At 34.1% G+C, this 11,647-nt stretch overlaps 1 long non-coding RNA gene across 1 annotated transcript; it reads left to right on the top strand.

The window, feature by feature from the left end:
- Positions 1-9,438: 9,438 nt before the first annotated feature.
- LOC148193520 (uncharacterized) lies at positions 9,439-9,934 on the top strand. The gene is made up of 2 exons (XR_015781979.1): positions 9,439-9,591; positions 9,696-9,934. It is a non-coding gene; the product is annotated as an uncharacterized LOC148193520 (long non-coding RNA).
- The last annotated feature ends 1,713 nt before the right edge of the window (positions 9,935-11,647 follow it).

Here is an 11,647-nt window from a genome sequence, read left to right as displayed (position 1 = left end):
AACCTGATTTGGAGTGTGGAGAAGCGAGAAGAGGCTAGAGCGAAATGAAGCCTCGAGAGAATGAAGATGTGGATGCCGATGATGCGGATTTGAGAGAAAGATGTGGCTGATGAAGTGTCGCCACGCATACGAAGGAAAATAACGAAGGTGAGCGCCCTGGAGGAAAGCAATTAATGGAAGCACAGTGAAAAGCTAATGGAAAATGAGAAATGGAGGTATGTGCAAGGAAGGTGGCTAGAGGGAGTCTTTGGACTCTCTAGCATTTGACTTTCAAGAGAGAATTAATTCTTAAGGTCAGAAAATGAAATTCTCATTAAGCTCAAAAGTGAATGATACAGTGATGGAGACGGGTATTTATATTAACCCATGCTCCTTACAAGCTAACCTATGAAAGGTAAAAATACTAAACAAGGACTACGTCGGGCAGGATTACATCATACCCTCCCTCTTAAAAAAAGATTTGTCCTCAAATCTGGCATCGCCTTATGAAGAAGCTCCACGTAGTCTTGGGAGCAGAGCCATGAAGTGGCCTTATTACTTTAGATCTATTTTTCTTCCTCCTGGATCAAACACGAATCTGCAATACACATCAAATATATCTTCAGTTAATATCAATCCAAGAAAGAAATTTTCTTTAAAGACAAGAGAATAAGAACTTCTAATACTTTGATATGTAATCTTTGAAAATTTTAGAAGTCCAAATTCAATTTTGTCTTGAGTTAAGTGTTTTCTTAAAGATAAGAATAACTCAAGATTTGAATTGTCATATTTTGAAAATGTTTTTATAGAATATATAATGACAATTGGTTTGAAAGAGAAGTCAATATTTGAAGAATAAACCATGATTGGAAAAGAAGTAAAGATTTGGAAACCTTCCCTTTTAGGTTCCATAGTCTTGGAAAGAATAGAATTTGTCATCAGCAACAATTTCTCCTTCTCTTTCTTCTCTCTTTCTTGCCTTTCTCTCTTTTCTTCTTTTCTCTCTTTTTCTTTTCTTTCTTCTTCTTTTCTTAATTCCTCTCTTTTTCTCTCTTCTCTTTTCTTGTTTTCTTTTCTCTTTCTCTTCTCTTCTTCTTTCCTTTCTTCCTCTTCCTTTCTCTCAATCTCTCTTTCTCTTTTCTTATTCTTGAGCTCTTTAAGTCTTGCCCCAAATTCTAATTCTCTATGAAGAAACCCATGATCATTTAAACGCTCAAGAAATAATTTTCCATCATCAATGCAATCCCTAATTAGTTCTAGGTTTCTTTTAATGCTTGAAGGCACAAACTTTCTTCTCATGCAAGCTTTTAAATCATGCCAATTATGTATGGAGGACTTTCTACCTTTCCTAACATGATATTGTCTTTCATCCCACCACTCACTTGCATGCTCTTCTAACTTAGAGAGATATATGCTAAGGACATAATATTCACTCTCTTCATAAAACCAAGGATTTATTTTATCAATTTCTTTTTCCCAAGCTAGGTATGTTAATGCACCTATGTCTTTACCAAAGGATGGAAGATTCCTAGCTTGTTTAAACATTTCATCAACTCTATCTAACTTAGAAGACCTATATGAACTATAAGAAGACATCTTTGTTTTTAAAAGTTTTCTTAATCTAAAGGGTTCAAAACTTTCACTTAGACAAGTCCCAGGTAAGAGAGGTGAGCTAAAGAGCTGCTTAAGTACCAAGTCTTGCCTTGCCAGAAATGTCTTAGGCTACTAACTAATTACCCCTTAAACTAAAATCACCTTTAGAAACAAAGTACACAACTCAAACAATCACAAACAATTAAACACTAAAAGACTAGACTCTTCGGACTCTAATGTGAAAAGGCTTAGAGTTTAATCCCTTTTAGCCTAATCACCCCTAAACGTGAACACAAAATCAAACAAACAAAACACTTAAGAAACCAGCGGACTCTAATGACCCCTACGAGATACACCAATCAAGTCAATATTAAAGTCTACTCCTATGGTGAAGCTTGTAGCTTTGGCTAACAAGACACATTCACCTGTCTAGCTATGCTAAAATTAAAGCAAGTAAAGTTGCCAAGAGTTTGAAAGAGCACCAAGGACTCTTTCAAAGCACTTGGACTTTATAAAAGGCCTTTTTACAAAACAAGCTAAAGCTAACAGTAGGCTAACACAAGCCTATTACAAACAAAATTGAAACTAAAAGAAAACTATAGCCTATCAGTCTATTACACATCAAATGGAACAAAACATGCACGCTGTTACGGTCTGGTCCTGGTTCAGCTACAATCCACTTGCTGTTTCGGGCAGCTTTGACCCCCTTTTCTAGCTTCTGGATTCCACTCTCTTTGGATCTGATTCACCACTCCTGCAAAACAGTATATAACAACATGTGGATTAGGGAACCTGATGCAAACAAATTACAAGAAGAGATACACAACAATTTAAAGTCTTCCCTTTAGTTCAGAAGACAGCTGCTAGCCTGCTCCAACTACACTTTTGCTCAATTTTGTTGCTTCTGGAATCAACTCTCTTGAATCTCCTGATTAGTTCAATCCTACAAAGGCAAATGCAGATCTGCAATCAAAATTTTTCTTTGCTAGAACAAATTGCACAATGAAAACACATAACAGTAAGAACTTCCCTTTTTATTCTCTGGCCTTCACGGTGCACTTGTTAATCCTAACAGCGAATAGAATTGCTTTTGCTCCCAAATGACAAACTAATTAAATGGTTGGTCTAGCTTGCTCTAAACTCTATTGAGATTCTGCTGCTGCTAAGAATTCTTGACTCCAAATATTTATCAACTCTGCACACAACAACAAACCTATTCTACATTTTCTCCCTGCACTAATTTAGTTCAGATCTGCTCACAAAAATTACACCAATTCCAGCAAAATACACAAGGACATGGATATTAAACCAGATGCAATGGGTGTAATTCAAAGCTAAACTAAACTGATTTAAACAACCATTCAATTCTAATTTAAAATCTGATCAATCCAATGGGTAAAAAGAATTATGTGCTTAATTCAACCACAACGTCAGAATTGGAAATTAAGTGCTTTAGTCACTTCTTAAAATTGAATGATGCTTTGGCAGTTAAAACAAGTTCATGCATAAGACTAATTACTCCAAGCAAATCAATTCATGCATAAATCAGTCCATGAACAACTAACTAGGTGGCATGCAAGGGTATGCAATCAATCAATCTGAACAAAACTGAAATCTGCATGTGATTAATACCAGGAAAATATTTTCTATATGCATTTGGAAAAAAATGATCTCAACAAAGAAAGAGTGATGGTGCTAATAAGTATTCAACAGATTTCAACAATTGTAAGCAAACCATGAAATCAGTAATCACATTCAGACATATAATATCTCAATGATTTCAGCAAACAGTTTATAAGCCAAAATGAATGCAATGTCAATTTAAGCAAATCACAACTGCTCCAATCTAATTGATCCAATTTCTTTTCCTGCACAATGAACAATCAGAAAACAGTTAGATTAACAATGAATTCTCTATTTCAAAGTGCCAAGGAATTTGGCCAAGTTAGCCACACAAAACTCACTACACTCAGGCTTCTCTTTGAAAGCTTAAATCACTCAAAATGGAAAGGTTTGGAAGGGAGATTCTCCCTTAGCAGTACAAAGCTGGAAAGTCTTTCAGACCACCACCACCTAAAATGCTACCAAGCACACAAACCTTCTTTCAATTTCCAGAAATCCAGAGTGAAAAAGTTTCTCAAGTAATAAAGAAATGGCTAGGCAAAGATCAAAGTAATGGACAGACAGGTAGAACAGAACAGGACAGCCACTAAAGCAAAGGAATTGACAACACAATACAATAACCACTGTAGACAGACTCTAGATTAGATGAAAAAAACAATTAAAGCTCAAATTAAGAACTGCAGAATAGAATGCACATGCATTGAGACAAAACTAGAACATTCAACAATGACAAGCAAGAAACAAAGCTTTTGATCACAGTAAGCACTCAAAGAGGATCCTAAGATCAGTTCTAGAGTAGATTTCAAAAGCAATAAAAAGATCAAGAACAAATTGAAGAATTTTTGTAAACAAATGTTCAAACTGATTCACTTTATTTCAGAATTGTAGTGCAGCCTCTAACATTGTTAATTTCAGCCTTATGCACTGTTTTACAATGAAATCAGTAGAATCAACTCCAATTACAAGTGTTACTGCTAGGTTCAAATTCAAATCACAGATTTAGTGGTTGTTTTGTACAAGATTACAAGTACTGCTGATGTGATGCAGATTTTTGTGGACTTAATCATCAACCACTTACAAATTTTAAGCCAGAACAACTTTGACACAAAGGTGCAGTAACACAAGTCAAATCAAATTTAATTCTGCAGAAAAGAAATTAAAGCACTCAGACACAATGACTCTAGGATGTACTGATGTTAGAACTTAGTAATGATCTAATACTAAGTATAGAATACAACCACACACACAAGACACTAAGGCAGATTCAATCTCGTTGTAATTGAAACAAGAGAATGCTGTGTTTTCACAAAGTACCACCAAGCTATGCCATGTGTTTCATTGCTTATGAGATGTGTACTTGTTACTAGCTAGCAGTTCAACTTATAGAACCAAACTTAGTTCATAGATAACAATGAATTCAAAGGAAACTTGCAAATCAAAAGTCAATTCTAACTACTGCCAAGTACAAACACCCGAGCTCTTAGTTAAACTTTTCATAGCTCATATGGTGTGCATTTGTGAGTAACAGCCAAACTCAAATCAGATATGACAATGCAATCATTCAAAATTGCCAATGGAAATCTGTCAGCCAGCTTATTCATTCGAATGAGTCATAGCTTTTGAGGCTTGACAGAAATTACACCAAGGTTAACTTCAAGTACTCACGAAATTGAATACTAAACCAATTAAACACAGATTTAAAATGACAAAATAAGTAAAGCAACATGACATAGACAAAACAGAAGTAGATTTTAAAACTTAAAAGACTCAAATAAGAAGATTCACCGAATTAAAATGAAATAAGACTCAAGGAACAGGAAACGCAACTTGGAGACCGAAACAAGATTTGCAACAATTCAAATCAGAAAAACAAATCAAGACATTAAAGGAAAATGATGAACAACTCAGAAATTAACGAAACACAACAGAGAGGCGAAACAGAAACGTAAAACAGAAACTCATAATCAAGACAAAGCGAAAAGACACAAGGAAAGCGATACTTATCTTCGAAGCGTGTTCGACCTTGCTCTAGATACCACTTGATGGACGAACGGATTGGCTGATTCGGGTGGAGGAACAAATCAACCAAGCTCACCTCTGACTTGGACCATAGAAGCACCCAGCAATGGAAGAGGTGCTTCGGCAATGCAGCGGAATGGGTTGAAGATGACTGGAGGAAACAGAAAAGTAAGTGGAATGAAACAATGGTTCGGTGAAGGAGAAACTGAAGCACAATTTCAAACGGTGGTGTTCTGTGAATTGGGAAGTGAAATGGAGGCAGAGATTTGGGTGCTGAAATGTGATGCGGATGGGTGGAGATGTGCTAGTAATGGAGCCTAGATAGGGAGAGAGGCTAGAGGAAACTCTCAAGCTCTCTCTCGGTGACCTTCAATAAGAAGAAAATTCTTGACAGCATCAACAGAAAACTATTCTTCATTCAAATCAAAGGTGAATGATACAGTGATGGAGACGGGTATTTATATTAACCCATGCTCCTTACAAGCTAACCTATAAAAGGTAAAAATACTAAACAAGGACTACGTCGGGCAGGATTACATCACTATGACTGTTGATGTGCAGTCTCCTAATCTACTCTATTTCTTTTTCTTTCTATTAGGTCCTCTTTTCTCTTTCTTTTGTTAACTCAAAATCTAAATAGATATTAATATTTTTTTATCTAACTAGTATGTTTGAAATTATTGGGTGAGTACAGACTGACTAGGTACTTTAACACTTAACTAGATACGTAATATCATCATCATTTAGATAAATTTGCCTTTTGTTTGATTGAACTCTTAATTAATGTAGTGACGTGAATGTCAAAAATGGTAGAAACCCTCACACCAAATACTTCTAGAATGGATTATTTACCTCCTTGTATCGATTCATCGTCAACTGAGAATAGTAAGGGTCGATCAGATGTGTGGGGACATTTTACTAAACAAAAACCACATTCTGAGAAGAAGGCCAAATGCAATTATTGTGGTGATTTGATTAAATATTTGGCTGGAACAAGTGGGATAAGGAATCATTTGGCGAGATGTAAAGAAAATCCTAATAGAGAAGCATTCAAAAGGCAAAAGCTTTCATCATCAATTGCAGAAGTTAGTGTTAGCCCTTCACCAACTATTTCTAAATTTGACCAAAATGCATCTCGAATGAAGTTGGTGAAGATGTTTGTGAAGTCTGAGCTTCCTTTTCGATTTGTGGAAAATGAGGACTTCCGTGACTTTGTATGGTCCTTGCAACCACGATTTGAAGTCACATCCCGCACTACATTGAGGCGTGGAATATGGGAACTCTATGAAGAGGAAAAAGCAAAGTTGAAAATGTTTCTATCAAAGCAGTGTGAGAGGGTTTGTTTAACTACAGACACATGGACATCAATCCAAAACCTAAATTACATGAGTTTAACAACTCATTTTATTGATAATGATTGCAAACTTCAAAAGAAAATTTTGAATTTTTCTCAAACAACGGGACATTCAGGAGAGCTCATTGCTAAACATGTTGAGGCTTGTTTGAATAATTGGGAGTTGAAGCGAGTCCTTAACATCACAGTGGATAATGCTAGCGCAAATGATGTTGGGGTCCAGTACCTTAAAAGAAGGATGTTATCATGGAATTGTCTTGTTTTGAAGGGAGAATATGTTCATATGTGTTGTTGTGCTCATATATTAGGTTTGATTGTGAAGGATGACTTAAAAGAGATAAAAGATTCAATTTCAAAAATCCGGAGTGTAGTTAAATATGTGAAATCTTCTTCTGCTAGATTTGCTAGATTCAAGGCATGTGTTGAACAAGAGGGAATTTCTTACAAAGGTATTGTTTGTCTTGATGTTGAAACTAGGTGGAATTCAACTTACTTAATGTTAGAGGCAAGCTTGAAGTATAAAGATGCCTTTGTCTTGCTAGATATGCAAGATAAGAAATTTGGGGTTGAAATGGCCAAAAGTAATGATGGTGTGCCATTAGAAGAAGATTGGGAATATGCGAGGTCTATTCTACCATTTTTAAAGATATGTTATGACTCTACCCTACGCATTTCTGGTTCATCTTATGTCACGAGTCATATGTATATGAAGGAGTTGTTTGGAATTGGTAAAAGGATTCGACAATATTCTGAGAGTAGTGATGTGAGCATAAAATTGATGGCAATGAGGATGAAGGGCAAGTATGAAAAATATTGGGGAAATCCTAATGGAATTAATATCTTATCATTGATTGTTGTTGTGCTTGACCCTAGGAGTAAGTTGGATTTTGTTAATTACTTCATTGACTACCTCTTTGAATCTAGTATGGCTAGTGAATTGAAATCAAAATTATTGTCATCTTTAAAAACACTTTATGAACAATATCAAGGTATTAAGGAGGGTTCTCAAAGTAGCCAACAAGAATCTCAACTAGATGATGATGATGATGATGATCCTCATGGCATGAGTTTCTACCTAAGAGCTACAGGACGTAGATTTGATTATATATCAGAGCTTGATAAATACTTGAGAGAGGATCCTGAACTTTATATGAAGTCAGTTGAGCTTGATATTTTACATTGGTGGAAGGTCAACTCGACTAGATTTCCTATCCTTGCGAACATGGCTCGAGAGGTGTTAGCCATTCCTATCTCTACCGTAGCATCAGAGTGTGCATTCAGTACAGGAGGAAGAGTGGTTAGTCCTTATCGTAGTTGCCTAACGCCTAAAATAGTGGAAGTGCTTGTTTGCACACAAGATTGGTTAAAAGGAACACCTTTCTCTATACTTTTTGATGAGGATCCTAAAGAACTTGATAAATTTGAGCAAGGTGAGATTATATGACAAATTTATATAATTTTTAATTTATATTTTAAGTGTTAAAGAATTATGAAATATTTTATTTTATTTTTGTAGAGATAACCTCTCAAGATGAGGTGGGACCTTCAAGTGTTGCTATTAATTTGGATGATTGAAGTTTTGCCACAATTTGTTAGTTATCTAAAGTACATGTGCGTAAGACTATAACCTTAATGCTTTGTTTTTCATGTTGTTTTGTCTTGAAAGCTACATAAGCACCATCAGAGTTGATTTTGTGAGTACAATATAACACCTTTTTAACTTGTCATTTCAAATTGTTGCTCAATTGATAATAACACATATATACAACCACAGTATATAACATCCTTTTGGACAGCATCAGTTTGAAGTTTGAATCTCATTAGAAGTTACTGGACAGCATCAGTTTACAGCCTTTAATTTGCATTATCCACATTAAATGTATGTTTGAATAGCACATTTTATGGTTTCAGGTACAGGGAAAACGTCCTGTGCTCGTGTTATTGCCAATCAATCGGTATGTTGCTTTTAATTGTTTTACAATTTTACCCCTTAGCTTTGTTTTTAAACTGCTTTATGTGAATATCCTGCCCTATCCTCTACCAACAGAAAAATATACATTAAAACTATTCTTGAAGTTACATTTATGGAAGTTGTTGCTTTGGGTACAGATGTTCCACTTCCATGTCAAAATTTGTTGTTTAGCTGTCACTAGGAAGTTGGATCTTGTGTTTTTGATGGGGAAAGCTCTACCATGTATTGACTACTGTTGATTAATATTACTATATATCCTAACTTTGTTTGTGCATGTTTTCATTCTACACAGTTTGGTTTGTATGTCTGTTCTGTAAGCTTCAAAGCTACACTGTTGATTGTGATTTTCTGTAGAATTATTTTTTTATTTCAGAGCTATGCTTTAAGAATGTTGTGGTCACAGTGAAGAATGAATTCATTTGATGAGTCTAGGTGCTTCAAAGAGACTTGCTTCAATAGTTGTAAATACCTCTTCTTTTTACAACTGTGGCTGCAAGGAGGAGGAACGAGGGTGATTGAGTGGGACAATAATCTTTTCTTAAACTAAATAGAGTTACTATTTGGGCACAGGGGAAGAGCTGGCCTTCTTGCCAGCTGTAATTCTGGGGGTAAGGGAAATAGATTGATAAAATTGTACCTCCATCTTTGATTTGGGCTGGTGTTTTGGGCGGGGTAGGGCTGATCAAATTAATTGGTTGTAAATTAAGTTAACCATAATTAAATATAACCTTTTTCATGTTATCTGGTTAACTGTAAACAACTATAAAACGTCTGAGCTCATGTGTAAAGAGTTGTATTCAATATGATCACATAAAGGGCAATAATAACTATGCATATGGTTCTTCATTGTCTGCAATATGGTATTAATTATGAGGGGTAAATATAGAGTGAACTGAAATCGGTGAACTTGATTTGGCAGGGTGTGCCTTTACTATATGTTCCACTTGAGGCAATAATGTCTGAGTTCTATGGTAAAAGTGAACGTCTTCTAGGGAAAGTGTTTTCGCTTGCAAACAATCTTCCAAATGGTGCTATTATATTTCTGGATGAGGTAACAAAACGAGGAATGTTGATATAGAGTTGCTTTGTTTCACTTGTTGATTTTCTGGAAAACTACTTTACGTATTGTTTATGTTTTTACATTTTTGGATACAGATTGATTCTTTTGCTGCTGCACGTGACAATGAAATGCATGAAGCTACACGCAGAATATTGTCAGTCTTGTTGAGACAGTTTAATCTTGTTGGTTACTGCTTTATGATACATGTGATGGCGTGTTAATACCTTTTGTCTTTAGAAAAGGATTATGTGCTGGAGTTTTGAAGTTCTATTTTGTATTGAAGAGTTTATAAAGAGTTATTTTCAGTTTGTAAGTTTTATTTAGCATTATATTATATGTACTCGTCAAGATTGATTTATGATATGTTCTTTGATTTTTATTAATGATGCTCTTCTCATGTTTAATTTACAAGATGAAGTGCAGTTTTATTAATGCAATTTTACTAGTTAGTGCTGTAGTTGTTAGTGTTGTATAGTTAGTGAGTTCTTGGTTAAAATTAGTATAATTTAGTTCAAAATTAGTATAGTTAGTAGTTTAGTTCAGTTTATAGTGTAGTTTAGTACAGTTAAGTATAGTTCAGTTCTGTACAGTTTAATAAAACAAAAGCAGTTCAGTTCAGTTTTTCTGAACTATTTTTTAGTGCAGTTTAGTTTTTCTGAACTAGTTTTTAGTTCAATACAGTTTTTAAGTAGTGTAGTGCAGTTTAGTTTGATTGACCACCCCTAGCAATGATACCGTGATAGGAAAAGTAGAGGTGATTTTGGTTTCAAAATGTTCTCCCTTTTCATTATTCCAACCCACCAGTAAAGTATTGTGTGATTTGCAATTTATACAGCAAAGTAAAATACAAGAGATGATTCTAGAAAGGTAAAATAACCATCTTAACAAACTAACAATAAAACAACAAATAAAATATCTAGTGGGGCAAAGGAAATAGTGTCAACTGTGATAATAAACAGAAAAATGTGTCTTTCTCACACAAACTGTGTATAAGTGTTCTCTCTCAAAAAGTGAAATATGTGTAGTGATCACAAGCCTTTTTCTTTTTCAAAATCTGGTAGATTCAACAACTCCAAAGAGGTTTCTTAACATGTTCTTGTTTTTCTTCATTCTAGGATTCTTAGTGAGGTGTGTTCTATTTAAATAGATACAAATATGGTTGTTATAAAAGGGTCCCACAATTTTGTAACTTTCAAACAATTCAGTACACTTTTTTATCTATCAGTGTCAGCTAAAATGAAACAATGTTTATGATGTTTCATTTTGATGCATCTTTGTGATGTTGTCATTTTTTATGTATCTGTTTTATTCTTCCATTGCATTCTCATTCATTTCAACAACATTACTGTATGTACACCTTCTGATGTGAGGCAGTAACCTTTTTCTTTGAACAATACTTTGCAGTTATATATATATATATATATATATATATATATATATATATATATATATATATATTAATATTAGATAACTTTTATTATAGAACTTAACTGGCGATATAATATGATTTAGATATACTAATACTTTTGCAAAATATTTTATGTTCTAATTTTTACTTTAGAAATGATACTTTTCAGATAATATTTTGTATTACATTTTTAATCAAATAGATTTTCTCTCATTCATTTGATTGAAAAATTACATACTCAGCATTAATCTCGTAGTAGAGTATTAAACTTACGAATAACATATAAAAGAATTGAGACACACCAAGAAATAAAATATTTTGTATATTTTTTATTTTATATATATATATATATATATATATATATATATGAAATTTAATATAGGGCACACACCTGACTGTACACTAATTCAAATGTTCACAGTGAACTTGAGGAAAAACAAGAAGTTTCAGCTTTATGCTGCATACATGTCAGAAGTATTTATCACTAATTTTAAAGCCACATTTAAAATAAATCTCATTATGAAGGGAATAAACTATCTGCTTTAGGCAAAAAGACACAACAGATTACTGTTTATAGTTAATGGCAATTCAATATGTTAATGAAAATTTGCAGGTGCAACTTCTCGAGTGTAGAGGAGA

The sequence above is a fragment of the Vigna umbellata genome, chromosome 9, assembly GCF_029865625.1.
Source record: "Vigna umbellata cultivar VRB3 chromosome 9, Vumbellata_1.0, whole genome shotgun sequence".
In the NCBI taxonomy this organism is placed as follows: domain Eukaryota; kingdom Viridiplantae; phylum Streptophyta; class Magnoliopsida; order Fabales; family Fabaceae; genus Vigna; species Vigna umbellata.
The sequence above is the reverse complement of the archived record's forward strand: the minus strand, read 5'-3'. Positions and strand labels throughout refer to the sequence as shown.